Source organism: Neovison vison, chromosome 13, assembly GCF_020171115.1.
Source record: "Neovison vison isolate M4711 chromosome 13, ASM_NN_V1, whole genome shotgun sequence".
NCBI classification, from domain to species: domain Eukaryota; kingdom Metazoa; phylum Chordata; class Mammalia; order Carnivora; family Mustelidae; genus Neogale; species Neogale vison.
This window is the reverse complement of record NC_058103.1, coordinates 52,115,723-52,138,815: the sequence shown is the minus strand read 5'-3', so window position 1 is coordinate 52,138,815 and position 23,093 is coordinate 52,115,723.

Below are 23,093 nucleotides of genomic sequence, written 5' to 3'. Positions count from 1 at the left end.
CAGAAATACTCTTTCCCAGGGAATTAGTGTAAATAGCACAGATGTGGAACTATAGTCAAATGGGAAATAAAGCAGTTTTTTTTTTTTTTTAAGAGGAAAGAAATTACAGGATATATGAATGCTGACAGCAATGACGCAGCGAAGAGGAGAGGCAATTAATAATACATGAGAGAAAGGAATTGCTGAACAATGTTCTTGAGTAGGTGAGAGGGCACACGTGGAGGAGTTGGTCTTATTCAAGAACAACCGTGGTTCATCTGTGACACAGTATGGAAAGGGCACAGATGCTGGTTGGTCGCTGTGATGGTGGGAATTTAGAATATTCTCTGCTTGATTATACTCTCAGAAAAGTTGGAAGATTATCATGATGGTGTGGGGAAAGTGTGAGCGGTTAAAATGAAGAGCAGAGTGTGTAGCTGTTTATGAAAATGGGAGAATAACAAACCAGCGCAATAGAGTATGTTTGCTGGGCAACCTCAAAAGCCTCTTTGTGGTTACTGACCTTGAATGTAGCAAAAGCAATCAGCATGGCTCTGTGTGTGTGTGTGTGTGTGTGTGTGTGTGTGTGAGCTTAGAGGCTGTGGGTACAGACTGGGGTTTGCATTTTTCCTTCTGGCAAAGCAAATGTGACAAAGTGAGAACATGACAAGACAGTCAAGAGTATGTGTAAGGGAGCTATTATAGGAGTTGGCCATGGAATGTAAGCTGCCTTACGAGGGAAGTGAAGAGGTGATAAAATCAATGGGTTATAGTTATTGATGACTGTGCCATCAGAGGTTGAAAAATTTAATATAGCTATAGACACGAGATTGCTTCAGTAAGAAACACCACAAGATAAACCACATAACTAATATATGCAGTAGACACATTAAACACTGTAGAGGGTCAAGAAATTGTACAGTGTTGGAACAGGTAACAGTTCAGTTTTTTCTAAATGTCAAAAAAAAATCATGAAATGTAAACTTTTATACTTATTACAGTTTAACAGTTTATCCTTCATTGGTTGTAACTGAATAGTGCATTCTGCCCATTAACAGTTAAATCTAATATAAGGGAAAAAGTTGTATGTGTCAGTTGTGACTTAGCCATAATAATATTTTTTAAAACATTCATGTGAATAATTCAGATAGTCTTTTCATGATAAGCTGATTTGTATTTATATCAATATTGTTTTCTGATTCAACAAGGAACAAAAGCCTTTAAACTTTATGACCAAAGTTTACATTCATGAATTTTTAAGATAGTTTTGCCAAATTTGCTATAGTAACAATCTGTCAGTAATAAGATTCCCTTGTCTCTTATTAAATAAAAATCAAAGGAAAAATTCCTTTTTGGAGCTAAAAATTCTGGCATACCTAAGAATGGAAAAGAAGCATATTGGAAGGCTCATATTATTTAGAGTATGCATTTTGGTTTGCAGATCTGAAATTAAAAAGATGATTCAAAATAGTTAAGGTAAGCTAGTTTAAAATTCCTCATACAACTTGGTGTATTTTTATAAGCAGGCAAACATGTCAGGGAGGTATTAGTATTATTGCTTAAACTAAAAATGACATGGGTTTTGGCTTTGTCTTGGATTATTGACTTTTGCTGTTACAAATGGAAAATAAATCTTTTTCTGAAGATAGTTATAATTGAAATATTTGAATATGTCATTGTTTTCTGAGAGAAGGGATCACTTTGTAGACCTGTACCAATGTGGTGGACTAATCTAACGTCTATAGTTTTCTGTAACAATAACAACAACAACAATAGCAACAACAACATTTGAAATATGGTGTCAGATGCTGGGTGATGCATGTCAGAGGGAGATTTGGGACTGATTTGTGTGGGTGTGTGGGTGCTGGCCAAATAAAGAACTCAGGTGGGAAGCCTGTTTGGAGATCCCCTTCAAAGCGGAAAGAGACAACGGATGAACCCATCCAGGGGCTTTGCTCTCAGGAATGGATTTTACTGAGTGCAAGGCAGAATGCTGTCATAACTGTAATGTTATTACCTGAGTGGGTCTCTCAAATATAGAGTGTAACATTAAGGTGCCCCAGTAGTTGTTTATGTTATTGTAGTTAAATAAAATATACTTCAGTGTTCAGCTAGGTGTCAGAAAATAATTTATAGGGAGTTATTTTTGATAATTGTGTGATGGTAGAATAATATATTTTTAAAGCACCGTACTTGGTCTTAAAATAAGCCTTCTCTCTCTGCTTGACTTATTTCACTCAGCATAATCTCCTCCAGTCCCATCCATGTTGATAGAAAAGTTGGGTGTTCATCCTTTCTGATGGGGGCATAATACCCCATTGTATATATGGACCATATCTTCTTTACCCATTCATCTGTTGAATGACATCTTGGCTCTTTCTACAGTTTGGTGACTGTGGTCATTGCTGCTATGAACATTGGTGTACAGATGGCCCTTCTTTTAACTACATCTGTATCTTTGTAGTAAATACCGAGCAGTGCAGCTGCAGGGTCGTAGGGTAGCTCTATTTTTAATTTCTTAAGGAATCTCCACACTGTTTTCCAAAGTGGCTGCACCAACTTGCATTCCCACCAACAGTGTAATAGGTTTCCCCTTTCTCCACATCTTCTCCAACACTTGTTGTTTATTGCCTTGTTAATTTTGGCCATTGTGACTGGTGTAAGGTGGTGTATCAATGTGGTTTTGATTTGAATCTTCCTGGTGGCTAATGTTGATGAACATTTTTTATGTGCCTGGTAGCCATTTGTATGTCTTCTTTGGAGAAGTGTCTGTTCATGTCTTCCGCCCATTTTTTGACGTGATTATCTGTTTTTTGAGTGTTGAGTTTGAGGACTTCTTTATAGATCTTGGATATCAGCCTTTTGTCAGTAGTGTCATTTGTGAATATAGTCTCCCATCGCATGGGTTTTCTCTTTGTTTTGTATTAAGGAGGGCATGTATTGCATGGAGCACTGGGTATGGTGCATAAAAAATGAATCTTGGAACACTGAAAAAATAAAAAAAAATAAGCCTTCTCTACAAAAATAAAATTCATTCCTTTTCTCATAAAACAAACATTTATTGTTAGCCCAATATGTGTAAGGCAATATTCAAGAGCCCAATAATAAAATTTCAAATCTGGCATCTTAACTTCACTGAAAATTTGCATATGTACATACATGTTAGCTAAGGAGACTTTCTTAACCACGGGGGAAAGAAAGGAATATGTTAAACACTATCAGTGTTTATAGGAGTTGGTTTTTATTCCCATGACTTTAGGTGGTGATAGTTCTCAAATTTGTATCCACAGGACAGACATTGCCACTGAAATTGAGACAGTCTGCCTGACATTTCCAATTGAATGTCTAATTGAGCCCACAAATTCAGTGTTTCCAAAATAAACTATGATTTCATCTACAAGAACATGTTATTCTTCCCACCTTTATATTTCAGTAAATGGTCCAAGGTGATTGTTTCCTCCCTGCCCTCACTTTCTATAACCAATAGATAACCATGACCTCCGCTCATATTCATCTCAAATTCATCCAAGTATTTCCCTTCCTACAGCTCCCACATAATCAAAACCAGCATCTTTTCTTGGACTACTGCAGAACTGTCTTAACCAGTCTTATTTTCCACTTTTGCCTCTATCCCTCAACCTTTCTTCCATAGAAGAGCCAGACTGATCTTATTAAAATGTAAATGTAATCATGTCTCTCCTTGCTAAATCCTACAGTGATTTCCAATTACGTATTGAATAAAATCTAAACATTGTATTGTGGCTGCAGAGTCTCTGGATTCCTTGGTCTTTGCCCATTTCTCTAACTTCAGCTCCTTTTACTTTCTCCCAAAACACCGATATCTACTCTCTTTATTACTGGCAAATCTACCTTGAATGTGCCACTGTTTCACAGACTCTGAGCCTTTGGTACTCCATTCCTCAAAATTCCTCGAACCAGCACATATGCCATCTAACTAATGGCTTTCTTCAGTTGTTACAGAATTTACATCAATTTGTAAGAATCTCCTCCATTCTTTCTCTGCTTATTGCATGTCTAGTTAGACTGCAGGATCCAAGAAAGCAGGAACCTGGTTGCCTTGTTTATTATTACTACCAGCACAAATAATTAATGGTTTTTTATTAGAATAGTATAATATTCCAAATGTTTCCACTACTCCTTATTTTCTTTCAGTATTTATTGATTTAATAGAAAAGACATATTTATACAGCTACATAATTGTAATCATAAAAATATTATAATCAGTATGTGGAACTTTCTTCACCTGATATTTTACAGGGACATTTCCAGTATCATCTTAGTTGGTTCCATTTAACAAATAGATGTTGTCTATCTACTATATATCAGGCTTTGTATGAGGCCTTAGTAACACAGAGATTAATACACTATGGTGCATCAAAATGTTATTAGTGCTTATATTTTTTGAGAATTCATAAATTATAAAATTCATAAATCATTTTTATTTCACTCAATTTTCATGCGTTCTTCATAATATATGAACTCTTTTCATTCTAGTTATTTTATGATAAAACTATTTTTGTATTTACTGATTATAAAAAGTATTACATGCTTATCATGAAAATTAAAACAATCAGATGCATATGTTATAGACTGTCAAAAGTTCTTCTACATATTCTACATCAACCAGAAATAACATTATTTTGGTTTTATACCTCCCAATTCTTTCATATTAGGCCTAATGCTCTATAAGCACTTTTAAACTCAGCACTATGTCATGGATGTCTTTCCATCTCTATACATGTGTTATAACCCGATCTTGATAAAAGCTTTGTAGTAGTCTATCATTAATTAATTACTTCATTTATTATTTAATCTGTTTACTTTTGATAGAATTTTGCAAAAATAACAAGTAAAAGCAAGTTTGAACACTGCATTAGTTATTTTTGTTGGGTTAATCCATACCTTTGATTATCTTTTTAAATCCTTGTTTTATGATTCTCTATGCAATATGAGTCACATTTTTCATGTCAGTAATGGATTTTATACTTGTCACGGTTAAGTGACAATGAATAATAAATACATGGGCAAAAATAACATTACTTATCTGCTTTTAAGAAATCCAATTATTTATTTATTTATTTATTAAAGATTTTACTTATTTATGTGAGAGAGAGAGAGTGTGAGAGCATGGGAGGTGGGAGGATCAGAGGGAGAAGCAGACTCCCCGCTGAGCCAGGATTCCCAATGCAGGACTTGATCCTATGAACCCAGGATCATGACCTGAACCTAAGGCAGTTGCTTTACCAACTAAGCCATCCAGACACCCAAGAAATCCAGTCATTGCCAAATGTGTCCACATGCTTATTGCAGATCATCTGGGCCAGCCAGGACAAAATTTGCCTTGACATAGAATTCCTCCTTCCCTTGCTGTTGGCAGGGCTTTTGCCCTAATTAATATGAATCATTTTATTTTTAAGCCTGTATTTAACCTGTGTACATTTGTTATAATTACACATGTCTGGTATTATTTCTTCTATCATTTTCAAACTTTTGTATTTATTCTGTTTTCTTGCTTTATATATTCTCTTTTCCTTGCTTTTTTCTGAATTGACAATTTCTTCTTATGATTTTTTTTCTCTTTCAATCCTTACTATACTGGTTTTCAACTATGATACCAGAATTTCCTACACTGTTTTTGTTCAAAAATATACTCCAAGAGCTTATTTTTCTCAATAGCTTATTCTGAATTAATTTAATAATACTTTGAACCACACAAAAATACATATCAAATTATTAAATTATCTTCTGCATTCTGCCTCAACTCTCTTTCTCTGGAGACTACAACTTTTATACTGGCTAAGTTTAATGTTTCTCTTTTGAATCTCTATTCCTCCTCATGAGTCTTCTGATTTTTCATTATCTGCTATATTTGCAAATGATAGTCTATACCAATAATCTGTATCAGTGGCTTAGTTTGCAATCTATATCAATTGCAATTGATAATCTTTATCAGTCTGTCAATAGTTTTCACAATACCTTGTGCTTTGTAATCTATGTCCTGAGGTTTTTTTGTTTTTTGTTTTTTGTTTTCCTAAAAATCCATGTGCCTGGATACAATTGATATATCCTGAATCAGAACCAGAAAGGCCCAGTATATTTTAAGAAAACTTCTCAGGGGATTCTTGTGCCTACCTCTGATTAAGGAAAGCTGGATCATATTGACATATTGATGGCTTCTTCGGACTCCCTCAGCAATTGTAGAAATCACTATTTCATTGATTTTCCTTTGTGGGCTTCAAACCATTTCACCCATCTTCAGAGAGTGGCAATGAGGTTGGTTTACAATTAAAACTCAATTCGTTCAATGTCCTTTCCTAAGCAAGTAAAAATGGGAATACAATGCTCCAATCAGGTCCCCTGGTGGCTAGGTTCTGAGGAATTTCTAAAAAGTCACTCAGTTTTCTCCCTGCTAACCCACCAGCAAGCACCTGTAGTCTCTGCTATGCTTCTTTGTTCAAGAGCTATAGTTATCATGGGAAGGAGTTACACAGAAAGCTGATCACCTTAGTGGCTTTCACCTCTGAGTGTTTCAACAAGATGAAATTAGAGATTCTACCTCCTCACTTCCTCTTATTTTCATACTAGCTATATCAGAAGCCTGTCACAGCTAATTCCTCACATTACCTTTTTAGTAGTTCAGTAAAATCTGAGGATGAGTAGCCCTGGAGGGGCATTTGCTGAGGTCACACAATATTTTTCAGCTTTCCCCCTCCTAATTGTCACACAGGTCCCCAACCAGAGCCCTTACTCTCAACAATTGCTGCCCTTAGCTTGGGATATACTGGGGAGAAATTATTTACATAATTTTCTGGGAATCCGTCCTTTTCTGGTATGACATCTAGGTATTTTCAGCATTACTTCTTCATCTTGACCCCTTCTGCCTCATATATTACAGATATCTTGCAGAAATTTCTAGAAGTCCCTGGTCCTAATTTCAGTAGCAGAACAGAATTTTTTACTTTTTTTGGGGGGGGGTGTCATTTCATGACAGGGGAGTTAAGCTGGTAAAAATTGTCATTTTGAACACTAAAAAAGGAAAATTGTTATTTGTAGGTTTTACTTCTAGAATTTTTATTTGATTCTACTGTATAATTTCTATACCTCTATTTCCTATCTTGTCATTCTTTGTGAGCATATCTTCCCTCGTGTCCTTGAGCATAGATCTAAGAATTGCTTTAAAATCCTTGTCTGTTAATCCCAACATTGGAGTATCTCACAGTTGATTCCGTTGATTGTTTCCCTTCAGAGCAGATTGTGTTTTCTAGTCCCTTTGTAATTCAGGTAATATTGGGTATTATTTTGAATTTGAGGAGTATAGTGTGTGTATTTTCACTTTGAAGCAGGCAGTTAACTTGGTTGAATTCAACCTATAAAACTCAATCTTCCCTGTGGTAGGCAGAACTTAAATTAGAGTGTATTCATTTTAGTTTTAGCTTCAAGCTTAGAGCTGCACATTACATGTGTGGTGTGGTAAGCAGAATAATGGCCTCCCAAGGACATCCATGTCCAAATGCCTGCAACCTCTGGACATGATACCTTACATTAATTCAAAAAGAGACTGGCAGATGTGATTAAAGGACCTTGGGAAAGGCATATTATCCTGTGTATCCAGGTGTATCCAGTCTAATAATATATGGCCTTAAAAGCAAACAACTTTTCCCAGCTGAGATGAGAGTCAAAGGGAGATTAGCTATGGGGAAAAATGGTCCCAATATTTTTGGGTTTGGAGATGAAGAAAGAAGGGCGAAAACTAAGGAGTATGGATAGCCTCCAGAAGTTAGAAAAGGCAAGCCAGAAGGTTCTCCTGTAGAACCTTGCCAACACCTTGATTTTAACGAAGCTCCCTGGTGGTCTAGTGGTTAGGATTCGGCGCTCTCTCCAACACCTTGATTTTAGCCCAGTGAGACACTAAAAACTTAGAATTTCCGTAACTGCAGGGTAAGTTTGTGTTCTTTTAGACCATTCATTGTGTGGTGATTTATATGGTAGCACTGGGATGCTGATAGATTTGCGCAGGTATCAGTCAGGTATTGGAGTAGAATTTATACACAGAATTTGGTGCTTACCCTCTCTGACTATCTCATTCTGAGTTTTCTCCCTTATACTCTAGTGGTTATGCTATTCCAAATGCTATCCTCTGGTTTTTTAAGCCAGTAAGACCACCAACTTCTCACTGGAGCGTCAGATATCCCACATGGCACAGACTGGACCTATCCTCTGAATTAAAGTCATAAAAATAGGATTTTAGATTCCTGCCATTCCTTCTATCCAAGAGTAAATTCTCAGTGTGTACTTGTTTTTGTTTATTCTCTAATGCCTTCAAATAGCTGTTTTTTAATCATTTGTCCAGTATTTATGGCTCTAATCTATAAAAGGATTGGTCTTTGAGAAACTTACTAGGCCATACTGGAAGAGGGAATACCTTGTGTTACCCATATAATTGAAAAACAACAACAACAACACAACAGCAATGGTTTAAAAGAAGAAAATTAAATAATAAAGCTGGAGCCCCCCCTCTTTGAGGGACTTTCACTGTTTAAGTAACTAACATTTTATATTATGCAGAATATACATAATTTACTTAGTCACATCTTATTGGCCATTTGAGTTTATTTATAAAACATATTCACAATGATAAATATCACATCTAGGAATGTTTCAATATAATAGAAACAGAGGCAGTGGGGGACAAAGTCTTTGGAGTACATTTCCCAAATAGCATTTTATTAGTGAAATATATAAGTGATTTATAGCTCTTATTACATATCACAAATTTGCTCTCCTAAAAGACTAAGGCAATTTATTATCAACATATACGTATACTTATTCTTCCACATCACAACACTAAATTATATATAATTTACTTTTATTATTTTAATAGGTGTGTAATGGTATCCGTACTTGACCTTTATTGCTTTGAGTTATCTATTACCCTTCTCGTGGTTCTGGTAATAGATGTTTTGCAGAATCAATCTTCTCCTCCTCTGAGTCCATGTGGTCTGAGTGGACAGACCCACTACTGGCTCTTTCCTAAGCATTAAACATTAAAGACTAAAAATAACTTCAGTTGATTCATCTTCATGGATACACATTCTGATAGAATTGTGCTTCAGTTTGATCACTAGATCCCCTGAGTTGCATTACTCTGCCTATGCTGAGCCCGTGTCAGCAGCTTTTCCTTTGAATAAACAATTATTTCTCTGAATACACAAAAAACAATCCATTATTCACTTAAATTTGTCACAGTAACTTTCCATTACTTAAAAGAAAATTACATAAAATCATAAATATAGAGATAGATAGATGGATAGCGAAGATATGAATATAATTTATATTTTGAATTTTTCACTTTATTTATTCAATTCAGTTCGTCTGTTTTAGGCACCTAGTGTGACACAATACTCTATTAATTGTGGATAAAAACACTAATATGATACAAATTCTGACTCAGGAAGCTTACAGAATATTTGTATAGCCAGGAATACAAATATAACAATAATTACTACATTCCAACTAAACACTTACTTTTTTACTTTTCAAATATATTTTGTCCTTTATGCTAACACATTTGGATACATTTGTTACATTTTAGATAATGCTATTCTGTTATGTTTGTAACATATTTTCCTCCTTTTCTTTCCTTTTAATGTTTCTTTTCATTATATTTTATTGTATGTATTTTTTGCCAGAGTATAATAATGTATATCCATCCTTCTGATTTGACAAAAATAATATATGCATCTCCATTCAGCTACTGTAGAATACTTTTGATAAGTTATTTTTAAAATACAAATTATTAATTCATTCAATATATATTATGACACAGTATGCTATCTCTTTCATGTTGTCTTTATTTTTATATTTAGTTATATACTATTGGTTTAATAAAGCCTTTTTTGATTTACTTTTACTTCATTTAATTTTAGTATAAAACTTTGAGTTAAGTTTTGGAAATATTAGTTTTTGGAAAATATAGATTATTGTTTTCTGTTTAAATACAATGCTGCACATGTTAGATAAACTAAATTCATAATATACTTCAAATTTTTGAAGGGCAAAGCTACCATCTGAACCTTGAAAAAAACTTTTGCTGACTTTTCCAGAAGGAGTTTACTTTCCTTGATGAAAATTTTATGAAATCCACAGGGACTTAATTAGAACAGGCTTGTCTATATATTAACTTAAAAGTGGTATCATCTTTATTGTGTTTGGTGATACAGCAAGAATCAAAACCTCCACATTTAAGGATGCCTGGGTGGGCTCAGTAAGTTAAGCGTCTGGCTTCAGCTCAGGTAATGATCCCATGGTCCTGGGATCGAGCCCCGCATCTCCCGCCGCCTAATGCTCCCCCTGCTCGTTCTCTCTTTATCTCTGTCTGACAAATAAATAAATAAAATCTTAAAAAAAATAAAAAACCTCCAAATTCATTTGTGTCTTTTTAAATTTTTTTATTGATATTTTATAGTTGTCTTTGAGTAACTAGCTTAGCTTAAGTTAGTCTGAGATTATTTTTATCACCATTGTATATAAATCCTCCTTTTGTCATTTTCTTGTTGCATGTCACTTGCATTCAATGACACATGTGATATGATAAGAAGTGGTAGCTAAAGCCACAGTGATTATCATATTGCAATACATAAATGTATCAGATCAACATATTGTATATCTTAAACTTATACAGTATTACATGTAAATGATACCTCATTAAAAAAAATGTGTCCCCAAATCATTATTCCAACATTTTCTCCCAGTGGTACAACTGTACATATTTTGAGTCATGGTCAAATTTAACCAACCATTGCTCTTTTCTCTTCCAAGAAATTTGAACAAAAATAGTCTTGACGTTTCTAGAATGCTGGTACTTTTTCAATCAGCCTATAGATACTCCTCAAGTATTTTTGTGGATTGTCTTGTAGACTTGACTGTGATAGGTGACCAACAAATGTCAAAATGTCAAAGACATTTTTGAAAGCCTGAGGAACTGCTCCTTCTTTTTACATTACTTTTAAATGTAGTCCCACTATCCCTGGTATCTACCCTTATTGAGAACAATTTCACAAAAATTATCCAATATATTGGATACACATTAGTAATGGAAATATTCCCTCTTTGAGCAGGAGATTGAAGCACTTTTCAGGTAAATAAATCCCAACCTCTAGCATCATTTCATTAGATTCACATCAAGAAGAGTCCAGATTCTCTTTAAAAATACGAAGTGTTTTATAAAGAAGTATCATTATCTGAAATAGAAAGGGTTTTATGTCATCTGTGCTATGCTTAGAACAAGTCTAACATTCAGTCTGAAAATTCTGAAGAAAAAACATAATTCAAACCCCCCAGAATGGTAAACCATGAGTCACAGTTTCCCTTTCTTGGGTGCATTTCAGTACTATGAGAAATAGAGGAAGAGAATCTTAAGCACCCATTAGAAACTCCCAGGTACAAGATCTAGAAGGTGCACAGACTATGGCAAAGACATGAGCTACTTCACTGACATCCTATTTCTCTGCCATGTGTCAGTTGTGTTATCGTGCTAGAGGATCACTGAATACACCTCCATGTTTTTCTTTCTCCGATTTATGTTCCAAACAGTGAGGAATGAAGTTTGGATATGGGCCAAGCTTCTTCTTACCAGAAAAGTTGGTAACAAGGGAGATAAATTGGAACTTGAGTGAACAATCTCATGGAACAAAATAAAACCTGGTACAGGAATTCCAATACACCAGAAAAGCATATGAATAGAGGGATTTAAAACTGGCAAACAACCGCTCAACTGAGAAGACAGATTAACTCATTTTAGACCTACCAACTCTCAGAAAGATTTACCACACATACATCTTTTTTTAACTAAATTGCTAGAAGATATGCTGCATAATAAAGGAGTAAATCAAGAGAGAGAAAAAGATAGGATTTAGGAAATAGTGATTCCTTGCCGAAAGTCTAGTAAATAAAAGTCCCAGACCCGGTGTGATATAGAATAATTAAAATGTTCTTGATTACCATTATCATAAACCATCGTCATTAGTACATAATAGCAAACATTTATTGCCCACTTTCTATATTCAAGACACTGTTTTACATATGTTAACACATTAGATATACACACATTCCTATAAGGTAAATACCTAGAAAGTAAATAAAGGAAATAATTGAGGGTAAGGGGCCTACCTTAAGAAGACAACTCACAAATAGGGGAGCCACGCTGCCAACCTAGATAGTCTGATGCCAGAAACCACACTCTTTTTTTTTTTTTTAAGATTTTATTTATTTATTTGACACAGAGAGTGAGATCACAAGTAGACAGAGAGGAAGGCAGAGAGAGGGGGAAGCAGGCTCCGCACTGAGCAGAGAGCCCAATGCTGGGCTCAATTCCAGGACCCTGAGATCGTGACCTGAGCTGAAGGCAGACACTTAACCCACTGAGCCACCCAGGTACCCCTAGAAACCACATTCTTACCAGTTAAATTCCATGGTGTCTATACCAACATCATCCAGCAGCTGGCATATTATTTAGAAGCATAAAATTCACCTACAGTAAATAAGTACTCCAAGAAAAGGGATTAATAAGTAAAATTAACCTATCTGAAAAGCTATTTTTTATGTAACTTTGTTTTGTCCAACTACTAGGAAAATAGAGGTCATTATTTTGAAATAATTTGCTTCTCCAGTGACACAAACATGTTACCCATGGGGAAAAATACATTTTTTCAAGACAGGATGCTATATTTGTTTCTCCAGTACTTGGAACTTTAACATTACATAGTTTTCAGATCTAATCTGTGGGACTGCTTATGGGTTGTTGTCTTTACCACCCAATCACTAAATAAACTCATTTGTGTGCATTCAGGAAGAGACTTACCTTATGATTTATATGATGATAGATTTATATAATATCTATAATGAAACATCACCTATGAATGGAAAAATTATTTTTTCATCAACATAAAGCTATCGGTAATACAATATGTGAGCTTTACTTTGTGGTGCTGTGTCCTAAAAGTATTATTAGGAAGGAAACAGTTGATTTTGTAAATTATTCATAACCTAATTTATTTCACAAATAAATTAAAATAGCTTATGCAAATTCTTGAATCACAACATTGATACTAAATGAAAATGAGTAGTTAGGTAATTGGGATAAAGATACAAATGAAAATAGAAAAAATTTTAAATGTAATGCATCACAGAACTCTGTAAGTCAGTACTCTTAATTGTTGATCACAGAAACACAGCTCAAGCTAAGTTAATCATAAATGAAAGTTATTATAAGAACACTAGAGTATGTCAGAAACCAAAGCATTATGAAGTATCTGGATAAAAACAGCACTGAAATCCTCAGCCAACAGATCATGAGACAGAACACTTTAGTACTGAACTCATATATTTTTCTTTTTTATTGACATTTTTCCACAGCAATAGTATTTCTCATATATTGGGGGAATGGCTTTAGTTGGCCAAAGGGTCTACATCTTCACATATCTACAACCAGAAAATAAAGGAAGTTTTCCTTCAGGCTAAACTGAAACAATATTAGAAAAAGACCTGGCTCAAGCTGGGTCATGTCCCCAGTCATAAACTCATCACTTTGGCCATGGGGGCAAAGTACTAATATTGGCTACTTTGGGTCAATGCTTTGGCAGTTTCTATTGACCACATATCCTATCCATATGTCTAATTCCCTTGGCCACTTAATGATTTCATCTGCAGTAAAGTAGATGTTCTGTACAAGTTCAGACTTGTTCTATCTATTTAAAAATATTTTATCTGAGACAGAAAGGGAGAGAGAGCACAAGCAGGGGGAATAGCAGTCAGAGGGAGAGCTGGAAGAAGACTCCATGCTAGCAGGGAGCTTGAGGTGGGACTTGATCCAGGTCACTGGGATCATGACCTGAGCCAAAAGCAGACACTTAACTGACTGAGCCACCCAGGAGCCTCAAGTTCAGACTTATTCTAGAACAATATCTCCTTGACCAAAATCCAGATTTTTTCTGTTTGCTTTCTTGGGACCTTCTGCATAGGAGCCCATATAACAGTGCAGCTTGGTAAGATAGGAGAGTCAGTGTCCCAGGGAGGAATCCTCCATCAATAGAGAATGAGAGCTGGTGAATAAATGACTTAACCACCATCTGTTAATTCTTAGAAGGCCCTGTTTCTCACAGCGGTGACTAGATTAATAAGACCCTGTTATGTTGATCTTTCCTGATTCAGTTTTCCATTGCCTCATTCTAGCTTCATGATCACCTCCCAAGTAAACAACCTAATCCTTACTTCAGCCTCTGCCTTCAGGGAATCCACAATAAAATGTCCATCCTTCGATCAGTTATTTTATTCAGGAAATTAGTTTTCTCCTGGTTCTTCTCTGAGTCACTGACCACAACTTAAAAAAACAAATAAAAACAAAGGCAGCTTGTTCTACTTTTTACCAACTCTCACCTTTATTATTATTATTATTATTATTATTTTATTATGTTATGTTAGTCTCACCTTCAATGTGGTTTTCATGTCTTCTCTATTTATACTGACTATCCGGATGATTTCATGTAGTCTCATGTTGTTAAAAATCATTCATGCTCCAGTGATTACTAACTTACATTTCCAGTTGGGACTTCTTCCTTGTACTCTAGACTTTTACAAAAATACCTATTTAGAAGTCATACAACATTCTAGGAGGCAACTCAAATTTAGTGTGTCTAAAGGAAAATTCTCAGTACCCTTCCCAAACCTGCTTCAGTCTTCCCCATCTCAATATTTAGCAACTTCTTAATTCCAGGTGTCTAGCCTCAAAGCTGGTGTGATCCTCAAGACATCTTCTTTCTTTCTTGAGGTATTTTTCACATCCCACATTTAATCTACCAACAGAGTTTCAAAATATATCCCAAACTCAACCGTATCTCACTACCCTTATTTCTAGCAACCTGAAAATTCCAGTAGTACCCTAACTTGTCTCCATTCTCTACCCTTACATTCCTAAAATCTGTTCTCCAAGCAGCACTAAAGAATGAGCCTCAAAAAAACCAAATGTAACACTCTTACAGCTCAATACCTTCTAATAGCTTTACTATTAATCTCAGAGGGAAAACCCATGTACTCATAATGGCCTATAAAACATATGACCTAATTATTTTTCTTCTATTACTGTCACTTACTTCACTTCATATTAGCCATACTGACCTCCTTGTTTTCCTTAAATAAGCCAAGCATATTCCCCCCAATATCATAGTTAAAACCTTTACTTCTAATAGGTGTCCCCTACAGTCACATTATCAGAGAAGCCTTTCTTGAATATCATACATAGCAATTTCCCATATTGTTTTAGCTTCTTTAGTAAATGTCATTGCATTTATTACCACTTGACATATATATTTATTTGTTTCTTGTCTTTCTTTTGTCTCTAAAATGTAAGTTTTGTGAGGGGAAGGGATAGTCTGCTTTGTTTACTTCTGTAGCTGCAAGATGCACAGGAATGCTTGAGATAGAGGAAGCTCCCAGGTTATATTTTTTGAATGAATGAAAAGAGATAAATGAAAAAAGATGGCAGTTCCAGTTCAGTCCACATCATTAAATTAGTGAGCTACTAGGAGGAGAGGAAATTCTTCTAGATGGAATCTGGAACATGAGTGATTTGGGTAATCAGTAGAAAACAGTGTGAGCAGAGCAGTTTCCTGCTCCCCATTGGTGTATGCTACAGTCCTTTATTGTTTCTAGAATTGAGTTATAAGAATCACTCTGTTTTTCAGACACACATATACACTCACAAAATACACAATGTCAATGAGGTAAAAGAAATGAGAGACATGAAAAGCACAATTAATTTTGGTCTGAAAATGGATAAAATGGGACCAAATAAAGAGGATATTATATAGTATATTGAAGAACTGTCCTCAAAAATATAATTACAGTAAACATAGCAACATTTTGTTTATTTATTCATTTATTTACTTATTCATATGTTATATATCAACAATGCAATGTTTCCAGTGATTTCACTTCTGAAAGTTTTTGATAAACTTTATTATAAATATGTCCCTTATAATTCATCTAAATTAAAAATTGATCATTGCTACAAAGATATTAAGGAGAAAACCCAGTGACTGATGGCAATTGAATGTACTGAAGAAACTATTATAACTTTCAAAAATTATAATTTAAAAATAAATCTTCTTTCATAATATCTCTACATTCCCTACATCAAAATGTTGTACCAACTCATTGGATCATTATAAAAACTGGATTAAAATCCATCCATCTTTTTTATTACAATTCAGAAGTATTTCTCAAATCAAACAAAATTTAATAAATCTTTACTGGACTTAATAAAAGAACAGAAGATTTATATATCTAATAAAAAATTCATTCAGCTCCAACAGTTTAATTTGTTTCCATGTGCCTTATCACCTGTTAGATATCATTTTGTTTTTCAAAATATAAAGACTAGAAATCACTTCTAAAATAATTTTTATAGAAAAAATAATAGATTTCTCAGCTATTCCGTATCTCTGGATTAGAGAGAATGGCTTGCACAATCAAAAAGCATCAGGGGAAGATCTTCTTGGCTGCTGAACTTCAAATCAATTTTGTGATTTTTAACAGCCTTTTCCTCATAAAACTCACAGAGGGTTTTCTCAAAGAGCTCCAGAGAATGAAGGAGTTAAAATTAAGCATTTCAAAATGGATCTAAAATTCATTTCTGTAGCTAAACTACAGAATTCACATTTTAGCTTCTTTTTGTTTTTAGTAGCAAGGAGGCTACTTTGCTGTTTATTTATTTCATAGCATGTCAAATTATGTTGTAATCCTTCCTTTCTCAAGGAGAAATAAGTGTAGTTCTCATTTGAAAGCTCTTTTGAGTATTTATAGCTCATCAATTAAGAATTAAGACCAATTAAAAGAGAATCTTTTAGGTTTACCATTTGCTAATAATTGGAATATGCCTTCTCTGAATGTAAGCATTTGGAAGATTTGAATAATAGTGATGGCCTTATTTCATGAAGATAATATTAGATGGGAGTGGTAATATGAATCTCTCCCAACAAAGTATGCTCTTCTTTTGAGGACCAGAAAGGGGTTTTAAAAGCAATATGAGGCACAAAATAAATGAAAAGTCAGTACTGACATAACCTTTTTTAAGTCACATGGATGTGTACTCTAGCACTATCAAGAGCTTTATGAAATAACTACTGTAGCTCCATACTGGAAAATTTTTAGTCTAGTCCCTTTTCCCATTTAACTAGTTATGTGACCTTAAGCAACCTATGTAACCTTTTGGGCCTTATTTTTCCTTTTTGTAAAATACCAAGAACTTTTACTAGAAACATTTGTTCAGGTTTAAGAGTGTCCTTTGTTTCAAAATTTTAATGCACATGATGTTTTCCTACTAGTCCTTAGTATGTAAAATATCATATTAAATGTATCATGTGAACAGTTTACATATGTTCTAAGCTCAGATTATCATACAGCAGTTGGCACTTGTCAAAATGTAAATATTTGCAACAGACCTTGTAATTCAGCAAAAGAGCAAATGGAACCTATATACTTTATTTAATAAATTATTATTTTTACCCTATTTGTTAATATCTATATATTTATGATAATACCAAAATGACAAAAGAAAATCTAAGCAAACATAAATACCAGGATTTCAAAAGAAAATCTAAAATAGTTGAGCCATATGATACTTTCTGATACTGAGTTTCTTTTGAACTGAGGGTAGGTCAGTTTTATTAGGTAAGTTGTGTTTTTGGTTTGTTTTTTTTTTTTTCACTCAGTAATAAAAGAATCTTGAGGAAATATATAATTTTCTTAAAATTCATATCTGGTCTTTTTGAAAGACTAGGTTAAATCAGAGTTTATATATCAGCTTCACAATATCCACTCCTTGCCCTGTGTCTCATTCTATACAACCTATAAACAGGGCCCAACATATGAATAAAATTGCATGTTCATATTTGTTTATATTAGTTGCACTAATAAAATCTTCTAACATGTATCCATCACTATATCACTGTGCTCAGATCACCAGTAGTTGTAAAAAATACAAGGAATAAACAAAAACACATTATAGCAGAAGAAAAAATACACATCATATAAACTCATTTTAAGTTCCCACTATGATGGAAAATAAGTGCAGGTCAGAGAACCAGATGGCCAAACAGACTGAAAAAAATTTTAAGAAAAACATACCTCCTTGTATTTATGCATGTCTAGACTTCAATCATTATAAAATTAACCTATCTTTATCCTTTGCAACATTAATCTTTCAATTAAGTATCTTTTCATGACCAAGTTTTTTCTTTGCTTCCAGTGTTCTGATATCTTTAAGCAAACAAATTATATCATTATCTTAGTCCCATCCAGCAGGATAAATTTTCTCCAGGTTTTGTTTTGTTTTGTTTTAAACAGAGGTGAACAACATAAAACCCTGCCCTTACAGAACATATATCCTAGATAGAGAAAAAATCAATATTAAACATGACCAAGATGTCCTGAATGTTTCCCTCAGCTTGATTAAACTTTAGACAGGCTTTTTTCTGCCTCTAGGCCCCGGACTTATTTCTCATTCAGGTCATTACAGAATCCAGATGGACTAACCACAGAGGTCCCTCTCCTACATTCTTAGGGCATTCACTTTAGAAAAATCCTTACTGTGAATTCTTTCTCTTCCCATTTGAGATACAAATCTTTTTTTTTAAAAGCTAAGGAGTTTTAAAACTGAAGAGGACTATCTTTCTTAAGGACCTGAGAACCATCATGATAATCATCAGGGAAAATGATACCCCTGTCTCCTAGTGTCCCTGATAGGGTAGGAGCCTACACTCAATGAACACATTGCTCCAAGTTCTAAAATTACCTTCTATCATGAAGATACAAGAAATTTTACTTATCCTTACTGTAAAGTAAATTAACTAACACAAATAGCCTATGATCCTTTCCACCCCAGCTCTTAAAGACTCTGGCCTTTGTTTCAACAGAACTCAAACAGCATCCTGGTCCCTCTCTCTGAATGCAGTGGCTTTGAATTAAGTCTTTGTTACCTATGTAACTTTTCCCAGTGCAAATTTTGTTCTGACAAAACCTAAGTATGTACTATGGGATGGAAAAGCATAAAGCAGGACCTAGGGTACTAGTGCTGTGAGGAATGCTGTGGGGAAAAGTATGCCTTTACATTAAGTGGAGTAGACAATATACGCTTCAAGGAAAAGAGAAGATTTGAGAAAACTGTTGACAAAGACTTGTAGGTGAGGAACAATCCTTGTGGCAAGAGACTTCCAGATAGATGAAACAGTCAACTCAAAGGTCTGAGGTATAGATGAGGAACTGTAGAATGTGATCATAGTGAAGTGTGGTGAGTGTAGTCATAGTGAAATGACAAAGTGACAAGAGTAGAAGAATCCATTACAAAATCACAGAGGTCACGTGGCTAATGATATAGGGCCTTGTGTATTATATTAAGGACTCTGCTTTTATCCCAAGATAGAGAAAAGGAGAAGCCACTGGATGATTTTGATCTAGAGCAGGTAATGATCTGACTTGTGCTTTAAAAAATTCACTGCTCTACTGAAAATAGACATCCAGAGACAAGAGTTGAGGCAAAGGTACCAGTTAGAAGCTTATTGCAATAATTTAGGAGAGAAGGAGAGACTCCTAAACCAGAGTATACTGGAGATGAGGGAAAGAGCTGGATTCTGGATATATTTCGAATACAGTTTGAAGGCAGAGTCAATATCACTTCCTACCATTGGGTCATAAGAGTAAGACAGACATCAAGGATAGATTGAAGTGTTGTTATATTTTGTTTTTCTATGTTTGGTTTGTTGGTTTTGGTGTTTTATTTCTGTGTATTCATCCTTGAAGCATGAGTTTCCTTAACTGAGCTTGTCAGTTTGAGGAGAAGGTATAAAAGTTCAGTTTTGAACTTGTTATGTTAAAATATCTATTTGATTACCAATAATTGAGGACCCACAAGTAAATAGATAATAGAAGTATCAATTTCAAAATGTTAGCTATGAGAAAAAACAGAATATGAAAAGTTCTTAACCGTATGCATATGACTTAATAAGATCCTTATAAATGTTAATATAATATACATGTGCCCCTGTGCATATACAATCACAATGATACCAGCTTTCACTATTCTGAATGAAATTTATAAATAATAAATCTACCTTTATGATTAAAAACATAAAGCTTCAGGGTGTATACTTTAAAATATAATCACAATATATAATCTTCTCATCATAGTGTTCTATCAGAGTGCTAAATAAATTAAAAACACATGGGCTATAAATAATGTAAGATATTTTACAGTAAAACTAATTAATTCAATTCAAAGCTATCTCTAGGTTTTATATGTTGTACCAATTTAAAAACACTGGTTCTAAGTGTGTTAACACAAATTTCTATTTCTCTGTTAAATATTTTCAATAGGATTTAGTTTTTGTAGTAACTATTATTGATTTATTTTTATAGTTGCTAATGCTGTAATACATAGATTAAATAGTATGGTCCAAGTAAATATGTTATCCAACAATTTTGAGAAAATTTCTTCATTCCATTTTATCCTTTATTCCATTTAAATCTTCCTCTTTATAACAAATTTATTCCACAGTCCTGGAACTTCATAAAACTTATTAAAAAATAAAAGTTATTGATTTATAGTTATGACAGAATACTTGAAAATAGTGCTGGACAAAGACTGTTCTCTGCTGTGGAGGATGTATAACATTGCTAGCTCCTCTCCACTAAATGCCAGTAGTAAGTACCTCACCTCCATTACTGCACCCATCAAATGCCCTCACATGTTTTCAAGATGCCCCCATTGTAACAATTCGTATCGATGAACACAATAGAAGTCTTTTATCCTTGAATCAAGGGAGGAAATACAACTAGCCATATAAGTGATTGCCAGTTGAATATCTATTACTTCAACAAAATGCAGAAAAGAAGGCATATATTTGAATACAGAATTCTTTACCTAAAGTTGGCAAAAATGGTTCCCATTTTTCAACTGGAAATGCTAGTATATAGATGTATAATATAATTCGTATAGAGTACATTCTACATCCAATATAGTATCTTTATTATTGGTAATATTACTGGACCACAAGAGCAATGATGCAAACATAGTGGAAGGTAATATTTCTCAATTGGGGGCAAAGAATACCAGATTAATGTTAGTTAATATTTATAGATCACTTGCTTTATGATAGATACTCTACTAGACATTTTGCATATTTTATCAGTTGGGGCCCCACTATCCTTGAAACCTTGAAACCAAGGAGCTCGTCTCAATGGTAACAACTCTCACCATATTCTTAACTTAGAGAGTACAGCCACAGAGCTTTCCAAGTATGCTGGGGGATCCTTATTTCCTACTGCTAAATGGAAGGAAAAGTTTCTGGTTACCCACAAGGGGATATGGTATGGGATAAATATGCAGAATACATATAATAATATTCACTTTTTCAGGGGCACCTGGGTGGCTCAGTTGTTAAGCATCTGCCTTTGGCTCAGGTCATGATCCCAGAGCCCAGGGATCAAGCCCCACATCGGGGTTCCTGCTCTGCAGGGAGCCTGCTTCTCCCTCTCCCACTCTCTCTGCTTGTATTTTCTCTTGCTGTTTCTCTCTCTGTCAAATTAAAAAAAAATCTTTAAAAAAATAATAATATTCACTTCTCCATTCTCATTTTTTTAAGTCTTTGGATTATTCCCTCTTCTGCATGCCAGGGAAGTGTTGATATCTTAACCTTATTAATATTAGGCCTCTTTGACCCATGGTTTCTGTCAAACATTTACACAAACTGTTCAAACTAATACATTAAATCCAAAATCTCTGTTCATGTGTCTTTAAATCTATAAATTGAATAAATCAGAGGTATATTCATTCTTGCTTGACCTAACATTTCCACATGTATTTTTCAAGATTCTGCATATAAAAAAAATTAGTAAGTGGTACGATTCTTCTGGAGCATAAGATATTTCCCTCTAAGTCAAACTTTGCACTTGTCCTTCTAAAATATGATCGGCTCCAACACTAATTATACCTCTAAAGGCAGTGAGAGATGATGGGGTTATAACTTGGGGAAAATAATCTTCTCCATGCCAGGCAACTACTTTGGGTTTGGAGATTACCAGAATTCTGTTTTTCATTGGCAAGGAGCTCAGACACCAGAGAAAGAGATGTGAGCCATGAGATGCTCATTGGGAGCTGTGTCATACTCTTAAAGTGGAAGCATGAGCAAGGTCTCATTCTGATTAACAAAGGGGTAAAATGAAAGATAAGACTGCTGTATGATGGCTGATGAAGTGATACTGACCAGGACTTAAAAACAGGAGGGAAGTGCCCTCCTTAAAAGAAGTGTCACATTTCCACTTTCTGGTCTCCTTTGTAGGCCTTCCATTTAGTGAAGCATAAGAGGCTTGGATGTGTTTGGCCTTCCTTTGACATGAAAGTTCTAGAAATGTCCCTTGCAGAGTTCTTGTCTCAGCATCACAAAGGATAGAATTAGTAAACTTGGAGCGGAAAGACAACAGGTTAATTACCAGTATTCATATATTAATTAATTTTTCCAACACAATATGTTATTATGCTATTATGATCACAAATATTATGAATTCACAAATAAGGAAAATCAGGCAACGGGAAGTTAAGATAAGCACCTAAGTTATATAGATGATAAGTAGGGTGCCGAGATTTGATACCAAGCATCATATATTGGAATGGAAACACCAAAATAATGTTAAAATGCATATGATTTTTGGCTCATGATAGAAAAATAATTTGATCTGGTTAGATGATTCCTCCAAACCCTAGGCTTAATACAAGTTGCATCTTGGTTATAATTGCTTTAAATATATCATCCTGGCTGATAACCTGACATATACTGTTGGTCATGCATTTATCTCTTACTAATGCAGAATAATACAGAAATTGATACATGTTAAAAATAAATTCAAAGATACCTGAGTTAATAATATTTTAACAACATCAGTTTCCTGGTTATGACAATGTGCTATGACTGTGGAAGATAATACACCTAGGAAGCCGATTAAAGGGTACATGGGAACTTGTATCATTTTTGTGATTTCTTCGAAGT